We start from the raw sequence: 15,532 nt of genomic DNA, 5'->3' as shown, positions 1-15,532 counted from the left end.
AGTCATTTAAGAAATCTAAAGCTAGAATGGAAGCTAATCCTAAAATTCATTTGCCTATGCAAGATAAAGAAGATCTGAATAAGATTGTGTCAAACCAATTTGATAATGCACCTAAGGAGGTTGAGCAATTCAAGAAATTTGAACAATTTGATGAACCTAAGAAACATGAGAAAGATAAATCACCTAAAGAAATGAGATATGAATTCAAAGGTAGAGGTTATGCATGTAATGAAGTTGATCATATGAAAAGGGACTATATAGGTAAGTCATTGAAACTAGTTACTAATTTTTACTGTTATAATTGTCATAGTTTTGGATTTATTCATAGAGAAGTTAATTGTAAGAAACCTAAGTTTGATAATAGTAGTAGAAATAGTATAATGTCTAGAGGTATTAATCCTATAGGAAGAGGATTTGAAGAAGTAAATAGTAGAGCAAGAAATAACATTGTATGTTAAAAGTGCAACAACTTTGGACATATTGCAAAAAATTATAGAGTACCTATAAACTAGCTTGGACCTAGATTTGGAAATAATGCACCAATATGCCAATTGTGTAACTAACTTTGCTCATATAGTGAGTTTTGTAGAATAGACATGAGACTCTATACAAGGAATCCAAATTTCAAAAGAAGTATAAGTAGAAATGCCAAAAGGATTGATAGCAATAGTGACAATTAGAAAGACAACAGAAAAGAACATGTAGAAGAATTCAAATAGGTATTTCTCAAAAGTAAAGACCCATTCAACTCTCATGTAGTATTATAGGAGAAATCAAATTAAGAATCAAGATGCAAATTAAAGTCAGTAATTGTATTTTATTCATCTTACTTGAATTAAGTACTTTATATATGAGATAAAGCATCAAAAAATTACAAGTGATAACAAAGAGCGAGTTAAGGTAAGTGAAGTTAGCATAAGATAAAACACGATGAGTTGAAGTCATGATTAAATACAAAAATATCTTGGAATTCATATGTAAGTGTGTGAAGGAAATCAAGTTGCTTGGTAATCAAAAACAACTTTTTGTTGATTGTGCACTTGCATAATAAATGCAATGATCAATTGAAAACAATTCAAGGATCAAAATAGAGTTATACAATACAATTTGATCATGCAAGAGTTAAAGGAGAGTTTTGGAGTGAATTTAAGGATAATTTGGAAGAGTTTTGAGTTCTAATAGAAGTAAGCCCTAATTTTTTAAAAATAAGGTATTTATCATGTGCACATTTTTTATTTGAATTATTAGTTTGAGAGATGGTGAATCCTATAGTTTGTGATACAAGTTTATGAAGCACCCACATGTATCTTTGGAAGATGATCCTCTAGGAGCCTTTTCACAAGATCCACACAATGTTTTACACATTGAAGACATTAGAGCATATATACATCAAAAATTTGAGAGTATTGATGATAGTGATATTCACAAAGACCTAGACCTAGTGTGCAAAAGTGATTTGTCTTTGAAACAAGGGTTGGAAAACTTGAGTGGTATCAACCTAGTTAAGTATATATTCTGTACAAATTTGATAACCATGAATGGAGTAGAATCATTTGAGTAGAATTCATGAAGATATATTTTTGATAGGAGATATTAAAATCATGATCAATAATGAAATGATTCATTGGTTTATTGGTCTTAGTAATGAAGGTTGTAATCTAATTAATGAGAAGAATGTGAAGAAAATGGTTGAGAATAAAATTTAAAAAAATCACATGGCAGAAATGTGAGACTTGACTGGATAACTAAAATACATGTAAGGATAATTAGCAAGATTATTGGTTACAAAATGAATTAGAGTTCTAGATTGAAAGCAATGCCTACTAGATCCATACATGCAACTTACCTAATGTCAAAAAAATAATGACAAGGTTAATATGTGTGATATTTTAAGGAATCAATTGTTAGACGAAGTTCACAGACTAAAGAAAACAAAGAATGCAATTTTTAGATTTGAATCATTGCTAGCACAATTATTTTTCCAAGTAATTAGAAGTTTCCCTAGTATGCCTAACCATGAATGTGATAGTGATAAGTGTACTCTAAGCATGATAACATATTATTACAGGAAATAATCAAATGAAATAATGGTTAATGACATCACAATAATGAAGAAAATATTCTAGTCAATTATGAAACAAAGATTTAGAATCCCACCATCTTTGGTTGACAAATATAAGAATAACATTTACTTTATGGTTGAAATAGACGTTACAAGCATGGAGTCAAATGAACCAAGATTCAAGTTCATTGATCCTATGGGATATGAAATGACTAAGGAGATGGTAGAATTTTATGCAAAGATAGTATTAGAATTAGAGAGAGATGAAGACTATCCTAGATGGGGCACCAAGTAGGAGAAAAGTAAAAACTTTCATAGTGAACTTCACATTAAAGAAATTAAGAAGGAAGTGGAGAAAAAGATTCATACAATTCTAAAAGAATCTCAAATGACAAGATAAGAGTATAAGGAAGTAATGGGAATTTTCATAGAAATGAGAGAAAGAAGACAAATAGAGCTCTTAATGGAAAAACTGCTAGCAGTTGGAGTTGGAGCATCACAAGGTGTCACTATAGTAGGACCATCAACTAGTGCACCCCACACAAGAGTTTTACAAGTACAACCTATAATTTTACCATGTATAAAAAAAGGAAAACTTGAAGAAGAAGTCAACATCAACATAGTTCAAACAATTACCCCACCTAGCATCAGAAGGTATATGAGGTTAACTAAGGTTAAGAAAGAACAAGTTGAGTCCCCTTTAAACAAAATGACTAAATAGGTGGCAAATGGTTGAGGAAAAAGAAGGAAAACATTACAAGTAATTGAATTATATGAATTCAAGGAGGAAGAAGGAGAGGTAAAACAAGAATAGAAATCAAAAGAAAAAAAAGCTAAAGAAACCATCTGGTAAAAAACCTTGGAAACCAAAGGTTGAAACCTCAAATGTGGCAATTATTGACAAAAATAATTTTGTACTATTGAATAAATTTGATGACTTGTATAATAACATGGATAAATTATAGTTAGAGAACGAAGTTGTTAGATACATGGTTTTACCAAATAAGAGGTTTGAGGATATACAAAAGTAAATTCCAAAAGATTTTTATAAAAGACTAATTAAGAAAAAGAGAAGAGTAGGAGATGACGACAAAGGAATTAGACAAAATCAAATTAGAAAGATATGTGAAGTAAACAGTGATAACGACCTAGAAAGGATAATGAAGGAATTAAGCCCTTGCTAAGAAATAAAAAAGGAGAAATGCTTTTGATGGGTGGAAACTACGAAGACATAAACAAGGAAACTAAACAAGAAATAGTTAAGTTTATGACCTCTACACCCAACACTCTTCAGTAGGCAAAGATTTAGGGTGTGTAATCCATACAATAGTAGAAAAGACACCATCAACTGAGTACACATCAATAAAAATGACATCTAAAATACCTTTACCAAGAGCATTATCACTAAAAAAAGGTTGGAAAGGATACTACAATGAATGAGACAACATTGTAGGTAACTATTGGTACTAATACCACACAAGTGGACATTACAAAGATTACTCTTGATACAAAAGAAGATCCTTTTAAGGATTATAGAAAATTTTTTGTTGGCTATTTGGTCATCTACATCACCTATGAAGATGAGGAAGGAAGAAATAAAGAAGAAAAGAGAAGGAGGAAACTAGAAGAAATAAAGAAAAGAGAAGAGGAAAAGAATAGAAAAGAAGAAGAAGAGAATACAAGAAGAAAAGGAAAGAGAAGAAGGATGGAAGAGGAAAGATGAAGGGGAGAAGAGAAAAGAAGAAAAGAGGAGGAAAGAGGAAGAAAGGAGAAAGAAAATAGGGGAGGAAAGGAAATGCCAAGAAGAAAAGGTTAAGAGAAATTGGAAGGTAATGATGCATGAATCCACATCTTTATCTCAGCTTAAGCACACAGACCCAGAGTTTCAAAATGTGGTATTCTAGCATGAGGCAAATATTTTGCTGAAGACACCAAAAAATGGTTAGTCCACATTGGAATTATATTTTGAGAACCTATTTGGAGTCAATGATGATCAACTAGACTTGATATCATCCTTGAGAAAAGCGTTTGAGAAGAATAAAAGGGTAAAAATTCTTGAAAATAATTTAGTAGATGTTTTTAAAAAATTCCCAAGAGTTATATATGTTAGGATAGCATAAATTAATCCTCAATAGAGAGTAGCTGAACTGATAAATTCTTTTGATAACAAGTTACTAGTTCTTAAAAGTTGTTATAAATCAAGCACAAATAAGTCATGATGCATAATTGTTCAACAGAATGTGCACAAATGTAAGAAATGATTTACACACACTTGATACTTGCATCAAGGAACTAAGAAGAGTCTTGGAAGATGGAAGGAAAATGTATGGAAAGGGTACCCTATCATACAATCACATCAAGGATATCAATTATGAATTTAATGCAAAGATGAATGAATTTGCAAGTTTTGGAAACCAAGTTGTAGAAGCTAGATACAAAGATTGAAGATCTAAAAGAAGCCATTGCACAAGTCCATGATGAGATTAAGATCATTGAACTGAGGGAGGAAATAATGATAAAGATATTCTCTTTGTTAATAGAACATCTGACTTTGAAGAAAAAACTTGTGTATAAAAGTATCCTGGTGAATGTCTTGCAGCAAATATGTCATATGATAAATTTATATATTCAAACTTGAATGCAATTAAAGTGGCATCCTATGGCCTATGTGTGCTTATAATCATATAAGAGGAAGTCAGGGACACCTGGTGGAAGGAATTTGAAAGCTTGAAGATAAGGTTTGCAGATTGTATTTCCATAATGACAAACTCTACATGAGGAAAGGTAACACAATTTTTACTTGTATGTAAGTTTTGAAACCCTTATAATTGATGTCAGAGGGGGAGTGATAAGGAAAATTGTATAGATATATATTTATAAGGAAGAAATAATTAAGAGAGAGTAAATGGAGAAGTTAGTATTATAATCAAAAGGGAAGTTACAATGTAATAAGGAGTTGCAAAAAAAGATGGTTAAACACATAATGATCCATAATTTTGTAATTTTGTAAAGTTTTTTTAAAAGGCCAAATTTTGAAGATTATATTTGGGTCAATGCAAGAAGTTGGGTCTCACTTTTGGCCAAAAAGTGGAATTATTTTTCATGTTTTTAGATTTTCTTGTCAAATGATGGTAGAATTTGAGGCACTTATAGTTTGACTATCAGAAAACTTTAGTAATAGAAATTGTAGTGCTCAGAGTCTACTTTTTGAATATGTAATTTATTTGAATACTTATATGACATTTTTTTTTAGCACATGGATCTTTCGAAGAAAAAAAATTCAAAATGCCTATTTCAGGTGTAATGTCTCATTTTGAATAACCTTCGAATAGCTCTTAGTTTCAATTTAAGCTCTTATGAATGCCTTCAAATATTTGCTCTATACTTGGATATATATGTGTGTGAGATAACATTGTATATAAGATAGAGTAAACTTAAAGTTTAGGAAACTCTCCCTTTATTCTTCTCTTGTTAATAGGTTTATGCCCCTTTGATAAATCAATCTTTCTTCCTATCGATTTCCTTATAACCCTATCCCCTTCCAATTTTCCCCTGAAATTATTGTGATTTAGCAAAGTATACGATTGGGCTTTGTGGATATATTCGGTCTGTGTATTCCTCGATTTTCACCCACAACAATTGGACATGCTCTTTACCTTTAGTCCATGTCCTTCATATTAACATCGATGTGAAATCCGATGCTGATGCCTTATTGCCGATCCTGATTCGCTCTAAGTCTTCCACGTTAGCGTCCACATAAAGACTCATTCCTTGGTCTTCGATCCACGCTCTGTATTCAATGCCTTCCAATTGTTTGTGATGTTTGATGGATCCCTTAAACTGCATTCAGTGTCCTTTCCATTAATGTCAATGTGGAATCTAAGTGTTTGTACCCTCCTTAATGTCCCTTGGTTCTTCCTTTACACTGACTGGATGATGTGTCTGTTATATCTGAGATTTGCACTTCTCAAATGTTTACGGGTTTTGATATACTATGTGGCTTCCTCCATGTGACTTGGTCAATGCTATTCTCTCATCCTCCACAATGCTTGTTCCAAGCCTTAAAATGGTGAGCCGGCTATATATCCCTGCTGTCATCCTTTGACTCTACTTTAATATCGCTTATCTTGCCTAAGTGGACATGTCCCTTAATATGATTGATTTATAGATTATGTAGTGACATCGATTTAATGATATAAACAATGCTTATTTGATCTTTATTACTATAGTTTATTGCATATATATATATATATATATATATATATATATATATATATATATATATATATATATATATATATATATATATATATATATATATATATATATGGTTTTTAGGTCAGTATACTTTTGTATTTTGTTTATTAAATTTTATTTAAATGTCTATAATGTAAATGCCATCGGTTAGGCCTATTTATTAATGTTTGTATATTACAAAATAATAATAATTTATTAATGTATATTATTATTAGGAATAATATAAATTTATAATATCACGAATGATGTAGAATAAATGGACTATAGATATTTATCTACATAGTTGTCACTAATGTTTCTTGTGTGAATAATCGATATATATTTTATTCATATAATGAACTATTATTATTAAATTTTATTCAGTTATAATTTGTAGGATTTCCTTTTATGAGTGGTCATGATAGTCTCCCCTTCTCAAAATTGCTTTTACTCAAGCAATATCATTCGTACGCAAGCTCCATTACATATATAGAAGGTCTAGAAGATTTATGAGATATACATCTTTAATGAATGAAAATATGAAGTAGATAAAAGTAGTCATATGAATGCATGAAGGCACAAAGCATACACGATGTAGACAAATGAAAACATGATTCAGACACATCATATATTCTTTATTGATTCTTTATTTCTCACAATGAAATAGAGGAAAGGAAATGATTTACAAAATACTTCCCTAGTACATTTTATTGATCATAAATCCTGCAAGAACAAGTAATCATTAACATGCACATGTATATGATATCTCTGAAGAAAAGATGAGTCATTCTAAACCAATGTCCTACCAAGCCCAGGAGCAAAACTTTGGCCTCAATGGAAGACATCAATCATCCAATGAGGTGGTCTACTTGGTAGATTCTTAACTAAATTAAGTTGACATGATGTCAAATTTTTCTTAACTTGACCAATCTAAGCCCAAGAGTGAAACTATGGCCCCTCTCGGCCTTGATGGCAACACCTTGGCATCCATCAAGGCGGTCTACTTAAGAGGTAATTTTATTCAATAATTATTATAATCCATCTTATTACATACATAGATAGATACATACATACATACATACATACATACATACATATTCCACTAAAATTGCACCTCATTTAGTTCTTCTCAATCCTTCGCATCTTCATTACTCTCTTGATTATGTTTAGGTCTCTTATTCATCTTTCCTTTTACTTCCCCATCAAGTGTTGCATCCATTTTTCAAACTTTCCTTCTCTTTCCACATATGTGTCCTGGTTCCCAACTTTCTTTACAATGAAAGCATAATTTTTTTCTTTTTAGTTCATCGCGATAGCTTTTGAGCTCTCTTCTGCATTTATGGTCATGTTCTCATGGTTCCTTGCAATGGTAGCATAATCATTTTTCTGGAATTCCTTGGAGTGATCTCTTTCTTTTTCATAATGTCTAGAATGTGTGCTTGGTGCATGGTTCTTGGACCTATCCTTTGTTGGGTGTGTATCAAATTTTAGTGCCTTTTGGATTGTATCTTCTAAATTTTTTGGTTCATGTGCTCCCACTATGCCCTTGATTGATTCCTTCAACCCATCTATAAATAAATCGGTGAGTCTCTTTTGTGATAGTTTAGGTACCATGGCTGATAAATTTTCAAATTCCCTAGCTAATTCCATCATTGACCCTTCTTGCCTAAGTTGGGTTAATCTTTTGAAGTACCATTCTACGTCTATTCGAATTCATCATAACTCTGAACTTGTTTATGTCCCTAGTTGTTAAGGCCATGTTGCCACCAATCTTGTGCTACTCTTCTTAAATGAAGGACAACAAATTGGATAGCACCTTTTTCTGTCATAGGATTTAAGGAAAGATATGTATCCAACATTTGTACCCATGAGTGCGTTGTAGTTCTTTCTAATCTGTCAAATTTTGGAAGATTCACTTTATTTATCTCTTCTCTTAGTCACTTCTCTTGGTGTATTTTCTCTTTCTATTAGATAGTGACTTCATCTAGGCATCACAATAATCTTTAAAGGGTATCTCTTTGAGGCCTCGCCCCGACCCACCATAGCATAATTGATACATTATTATTTTGATAACTCACGACTCAATATGTTGAGACACCAATAGATACACTGAACATTATTATGCTATTATATGTTGTGTGATGTTTTACTTTCAGATGTTTGATTTCGTCATTTAATGCTTTATGAACATGTATACTGATGAAGTAAGTGAATGCAGAATTAACACTTTGATTATGCAATTCTAATGATTGAGAATATGAGTAGAATGAGATAAACAATTGGTTATTTGAAAAATGGATGTTTTAAATTATGTGATTTCTTGATATGTTTTGTGTGTGTGTGTGTGTGTGTGCGTGTGTGTGTGTGTGTGTGTGTGTGTGTGTGTGTGTGTGTGTGTGTGTGTGATATTCTTGAGCTACTAATGTGTGCAATGAGTGTGCAGGATATTTTAGCTAAGAAATCTAACGGAGAAATGAAACTGAACCCTATGTACCGATTGTGGAAACCAGGGTTAGATCTAATGAAATATACAAACCCCATTGTTCATATTTTATTTGTATTGTGAGTTGAATGAATGTATCATTATGTAATCAGTAAATGTAATGTTTTGTAATAGTGTTTTTGTAGTGTCGCTTGACACATGTGAATTATATATGCATTCCAGCATGATAGTTAGGGTTAACCGAGTAACCTAAAGATCTAAGTTGAATTAGGTTAGTGACCTTTTTACTAATCAGTTAGTAATTGAGATTAATTACCCCTAATCCAAATTAGTGTTTAATCTGCATTTTTGAAGGTTGTTAGAAAGTCCTAAAATTATCCTAGCTTTTGATAGGTCCCTAATTAATGCTAAAGGCCTAAAATCATGAAATCTAAGTACCCAAGGGGTATGGGTATGGGTATGGATTGGGGGCATTTTCCACCCCCCTAGCCCCTTTTGTTGACTTTTATGGTCACTCAAAAACCCCATTTTCACTTTATTGCCAAAATTGAGTGTTTCATCATGAGTTGGATAACTCTAGCTCCACCTTGAGTTTAACCTTATGTCTAGTTGAGTTAGAAGCCTCTAGAACTTTAGGCAAGTGGGGGAGTTATTTCTTTTTAGGGTGGTTGAGTTTAGGATCTTATTTAGAGGCAATTTTGAGAGGGTTTGGAGTGTTCACCCAACCTCTAGTTTTATAGTGGAATTCATAATTGAAGGAGGAGAGGAAAGCAAGCTCATCTCAAACTTGTTCATTTTCCATAACCCATTTTTTTGAAGGTAGGAATACTTCACCTCTTTTGTTTATGTTGTGTTTCATGTTTTAGTTTTATTGCATATGTATGTTTGTGTGTGTGTTGAGTATGTTTGGGAGGGATTGAAACTAGTTTTCTTAAATGTCTTTCCTTTGTGTTTTGTTTTGAATTTTGAAGGGATTGTATAGGTTGTATTGGCATTAATCACCCTCGGATAGGGAAGAAGTGGCCATGTACAAGGGATGGTCTTTAGTTGGACTCCAACAGTGTAGAGTCTCTTCTCAGGACATGAAGAGGGAGAGAGGGTAGGGTGTTATAGGCCCTTACCTGTCAGCACAAACCACATTTTGAGTTTTGGTATGTAAGAATGGAAGAACAAAAGTTCTAGAATTTTAACCCCAAAAGGGCACCTGTTATGGTGTTGTGTCTGACATCTCCTGTTGGAAAAATCCACCTTCTCCCTAGTCTAGTTCAATATTAAACTTGTTGTGTAAAGACGATATGGGAGTGAATGTTTGATTTTGTTTTCATGTTATGATTGGTTGTCTCTCGGTTAGTTTTCATTCTCTTCATGATCATCGTGATGTATTGTAGAATTCGAAATGGATCCCTTGTTAAGGGCCAAGAAGGAAAATTTAGATTGTTATTAATATTCAATTATGTTGGGAGATTTCTCCTCGAGATTGAAATCCTATGTAAAAATGTTTTTGTTAACTTATTGTGGAAATGGCAACGATGTTCGATTTTCTTCCTGGTTCTTTCCCGGTGGAGCCTTTGAATTAGGTGGTTTAGTAGAAAAAGAGATTGAGTAATATTCTTGCATTTAAGGCTTATAGTATTTCAGTTTATGTATATGTGTATCGAAAATGAGATAAAATGATGTTTCTTTATTCCTATGGTAATCTCATGTTTTCAAAATTTTACTCATTTGATTAAGGTTTAAATGAATTAGTAAACTCAATGATTAAAATTAATGTAGAGAGAAAAAAATAAATATTATATAATCTCCCCTTAACATGAATATAGTTGGCAATCAAAACCTATACTTAGAAATATAATCCCCCCCTTGACAAATAAATATAATTGAAATTTCATACTTAGTTAAGAAAAATTTGCATTCAAAAAAAATTCCGCCTCTTAGGAGTAAAAAGCCCTCTGGAATTTGTATGGGCAAAATGATTTATTTCTCATGTAGTAACAAAGAATATTCTCTGTGGATATTTTTTTTAAAAATTAAAATTAAAAAAAATTAAGAAAATATATAAAAATATTTTAAACATCCTAAATACTCTAATATCCTAACCAGTAAACTTTTCAATCACTATTTTCTCCCATCCTAGGCGCAGTCATCCTTGACCTTGAGCATGCAATAAATTTTTGTCATGATAAAATAAAACAAAAGAAGAAACATGGGGTTCTTGGGTTAAGAAAAATAATAAAGTTGATATGATTTAGGATTTTAATCCCCTCCTTGTTCCTCCCCATGTGAATTTTCTACCAACATGTAAGACTTGGGATCACATGCCCATAACTACCTCACAAAAGCATTGACCAATGAGATTAATAAGGGGAATGTATTGCAAGTTTGTTTTTTTTTTAAAAGTTGTTTTCTCAAACATTTTACTCCACCTCTTACCTAGGCATACCTTACTTGCCAGTTTTAATTGCTATATTTTTGGGCCTTTGGGAAGCACAGAGGCTTAGGAGAAGGTGCGTGGAGTAGGTAGAATTCCTAGACGCATGGTGTGTTAAGGTTTAATAAAGTTTGGAGTAGATTGGGATGTTAGTAGGTATAGGGGATTAGAAAGTAGGATGGTTAGGTAAATTTAGCTTGTGTTAGTAATTAATGTTTTAAGTTAATGAATTTTTTTGTTTAGAATTTAGTTTTCATTAAAATTAGTGGGATAGTTTTAATTTCTTAGAAATTGAATTAATATGTTTTGGTATGAGTATATTTTATTATTAAATGATTATATTGTTTTAATATTGTAGTGAGTATTTGTCTCTAGATTAGAACAAGTTTAGTTAGTTAAAAGTTTAGTTGTTAATTATAGTAGATTATTATTTGAGTTAGTGGTGTTAATGTTTTATTTATTTATTTATTTAGTTTATTTAATTTTAGTTATATTATTATTTTTATTAGAAATGTTTTTCAATAGATTATAGATTTAAACAGATTATTACTAGAATAAAGTTTATTTAATTATACGTGAGACTTTATTTTAGTAGTGAGTTATTTTATTTAATGTTCGAATAATTAGATTTATATTATTTAAATGGACATTTGAATCAATTAGTTATATTGTTAATTGATATTTTGCTTAATAGATATTTTGTTGATTAATGTTAATATGACTTAAATTAATTGTAAACTATGTGTACTAGGAAGCTTAGTACTAGTGTTCTAATGATGTAATATTTTAAGGGTATTTAAAAATAATAAAATGTAGGTCTTTTAGTTAATTGAATTTAGTCTATTTAATTTAATTAATTGATTTAAACAATGAATGTTTAAGTTTAACAACCTATTCCTACATGATGTTTTTAAACTGAGTTGTAATCTTTAAGTATTGATCAGAGATCTTGTATCCATCTTACAGTGTACCTATACCTTAACTACGAAACAAACATGTCGAACTTAGGGAATTTAATCATTATTGCTTAAAAAAAAAACCATTTACGTGTGTTTTTGCCCCTGTATTTTGGGCATGAAAATCTCCCTCCTAAGTTTAGGATCAATTTTAGAGTACTCATTTATAATGTCATTTATATTATTTACTTCATTTAACCTATTCTCCTCTTCTTGTTCTTCTCCAAGTAGGAAAGGGGGTCTCATGGGTCTACATTCAGATTTTGGTGTATGCAATTGATTATTATTATCATCTTTGGATTGGTGAAAATTTGTATCTCTCCCATTTCTGTTTATATTATGAAGGGCTTCTAAGAGGAGTCGGTTCATTTCACTTTGCTCGGTTATAGCTTAAACATTTCTTTCAATTTATTCTATGAGTGCTTGAGTGGTTTAATTTGTTTTTACCATGAAAGCTTTTAATTCATTGCTTAATTGGTTGTTCATGTCAGTGGATTGTTTCCTTCCTTCCCTTTCTAACACTCTTTGATCTCGTTGGTGTTTATGCATTAACTACTTTCCATAGGTTGGCAACGAAGATGCTCTGATACCACTTGTAATGTCTCATTTTGAATACCCTTCGAATTGCTCTTAGTTTCAATTTAAGCTCTTATGAATGACTTCAAATGTTTGTTCTATACTTGAAAATATATATATATATATATAATTTGTATTTATCTTCAAAGATCTCTAAATTCTTAAAATATATATATATATATATATATATGATAACTTTGGATATAAGATAGAATATACTTAAGTTTAGGAAACTCTCCATTTATTCTTCTCTTAATGGATTTATGTCCCTTTGATAAATCAATATTTCTTCCTATTGATTTCCTTATAACCCTGTCCCCTTCCAATTTTCCCCTAAAATTATTGTGATTTACCAAAGTATATTATTGGGCTTTGTGGGTATATTCGGTCTGTGTATTCCTCAATTTTCACCCACAACAATTGGGCATGCTCTTTACCTTTATTCCATGTCCTTCATATTAACATCAGTGTGAAATTTAATCCTGATGCCTTGTTGTTGATCCTGATTTACTCTATGTCTTCCACATTAGCATCCATGTAAAGACTCGTTCCTTGATCTTCGATCCATGCTCTATATTCAATGCCTTCCAATTGTTTACGATGTTTGATGGATCTCTTAAACTGCATTCAGTGTCCTTTCCATTAATGTCGATGTGGAATCTAAGTGTTTGTACCCTCCTTAATCTCCCTCGATTCTTCCTTTACACTGATGGGATGATGTGTTTGTTATACCCAGGATTTGCACTTCTCAAATGCTTGTGGGTTTTGATATGGCTTCCTCGACATGACTTGGTCAATGCTATAATGTTTGTTCCGAGCCTTCAAATGGTGAACCGACTATATATCCCTACTGTCCTCCTTTGACTCTACTTTAATATAACTTATCTTGCCTAAGTGGACGTGTCCCTTAATATGATCGATTTATAGATTATGTAGTGACATCGATTTAATGATATAAATTGTGCTTATTTGATCTTTATTACTATAGTTTATTACATTATATATATAAATATATATAGGTTGGTTGGTTTTTAGGTTAGTATACTTTTGTATTTTGTTTAGTAAATTTATATTTAAATGTCTATAATGTAAATGCCATTGGTTAGGCCTATTTATTAATGTTTTTATATTACATAATAATTATTATTTATTAATGTATATTATTATTAGGAATAATATAAATTTATAATATTATGAATGATGTAGAATAAATGGAGTATAGATATTTATCTACATAGGTTTCACTAATGTTTCTTGTGTGAATAATTGATATATATATTTTATTCATATAATAAACTATTATTATAAAATTTTAGTTAGTTATAATTTGTAAGATTCCCTTTTATGAGGGGTTATGACATTAGGACCATACCATGCTCATTGAAGAACACCATAATTTGACACAATGAAATGAATTTTTGTGACCTTTTAAAAGAAGTTACTTGACACACCAAATATTGATGAGAATTATTTCTTTTAATTTTTTAATGATTTTTCAATATTAATTTCTAATTAACGATTAAGCTAATTATCAAAATTTAACTTTTTTTAAACTTTAGAAGAATTGTGTGCTGATTGATGACATGTAAATTAATTTAAAAAATATCAAAAATAAAAATAAAAGTTATTAAAGTTTTAGTGAATCTCAATATTGTGTTTAGGTGACATTCTTGATTAATAAATAATACAAAAATAGAAAATGATCTGATAACACTATAAAATTTACATTTCTATAAATAAAATAGTAAGATCTATAGTGGGCTTTTGTTTTGTCAAAAATTCAATGAGGAAGACCTTATAACAATTATGGCAATGCCCAAAATTGTCAAATAATAACCTTAAAATTTGATAGATACAGGGATAGACTTGGTCCCACCAAGCCTATACCATGCGTTTCCCCATGGAAAAACATGATGTCATTGAGAAATTCTTGCCCATGGCTTTAGAATCAACCACTCGATTCTTAATTCAAAAATTGGGTGCTTGGTTGTAATATAGACATTGTAAGAATCAAGCACTCGATAGTTTAAAGTATCAAGTACTCGATTATTTAAAATTTGGGTGCCCAATTTATAAATTAGTCACTCAATTCATACGTAGCCCTTGGGTCCCAAAAGCTTACCCACAAAGTAGTAAGCAATCATTACAATCATTGTTTGATAGTCCAAACTTGCAACAATGATTCTTTTGTCATGTAATTCTGCTTTCTTGTCATCTTTTACATTTTTCAAGCTCTGATTGATTTGAATTCAAAGTTGGTGCGAATATGGGATCAAATCAATGAAGAAAGAAGAAAATGAAAGTTCTAATAGATATGGGCCTCCTTTTCTAATTTGGCCATGTTTTGAAGACAAATCTTTGACTAGACTTTAGGATCCTTTGCTTCCTCCTTATAATAGTATTCAACATATCACCATACTCAAAAGAAATAATGAGAATAGTTCATTAATCAATGTATACTTTAGAATGATCTAATATCAAATGCAATAAAATATGATTGTAGATAAATAGAAACAGTAGAATACCTTAGAGAGGAATAATTTAAGGCAATCCCATAGAAATCCATTCTTTCGAATACTTCATACACTACAACTAAATTTGATAACTAAATGAGTTTGACTATTGCATCCTTTTTGCATTTCATGAAACTAAGAGATTCACACAGTTAGTTGTCATGCAATCATAGGTTAATGTTGAGCTTCACTTAGTTTCAAGAATAGTTTAATATTCTCTACTAATTAGGGCCAACCATGTGAAGTTGGAAGCTCATTTGCCCCACTACACCCAACCCCACCCAACCCCCCCGCCCAACTCCAACTTCTACATTCCCT

The sequence above is a fragment of the Cupressus sempervirens genome, chromosome 2 (genome assembly GCF_028749045.1).
Source record: "Cupressus sempervirens isolate cs-2001-9-10 chromosome 2, ASM2874904v1, whole genome shotgun sequence".
Classification (NCBI taxonomy): Eukaryota; Viridiplantae; Streptophyta; class Pinopsida; order Cupressales; family Cupressaceae; genus Cupressus; species Cupressus sempervirens.
This window is presented reverse-complemented; position numbering follows the sequence as displayed.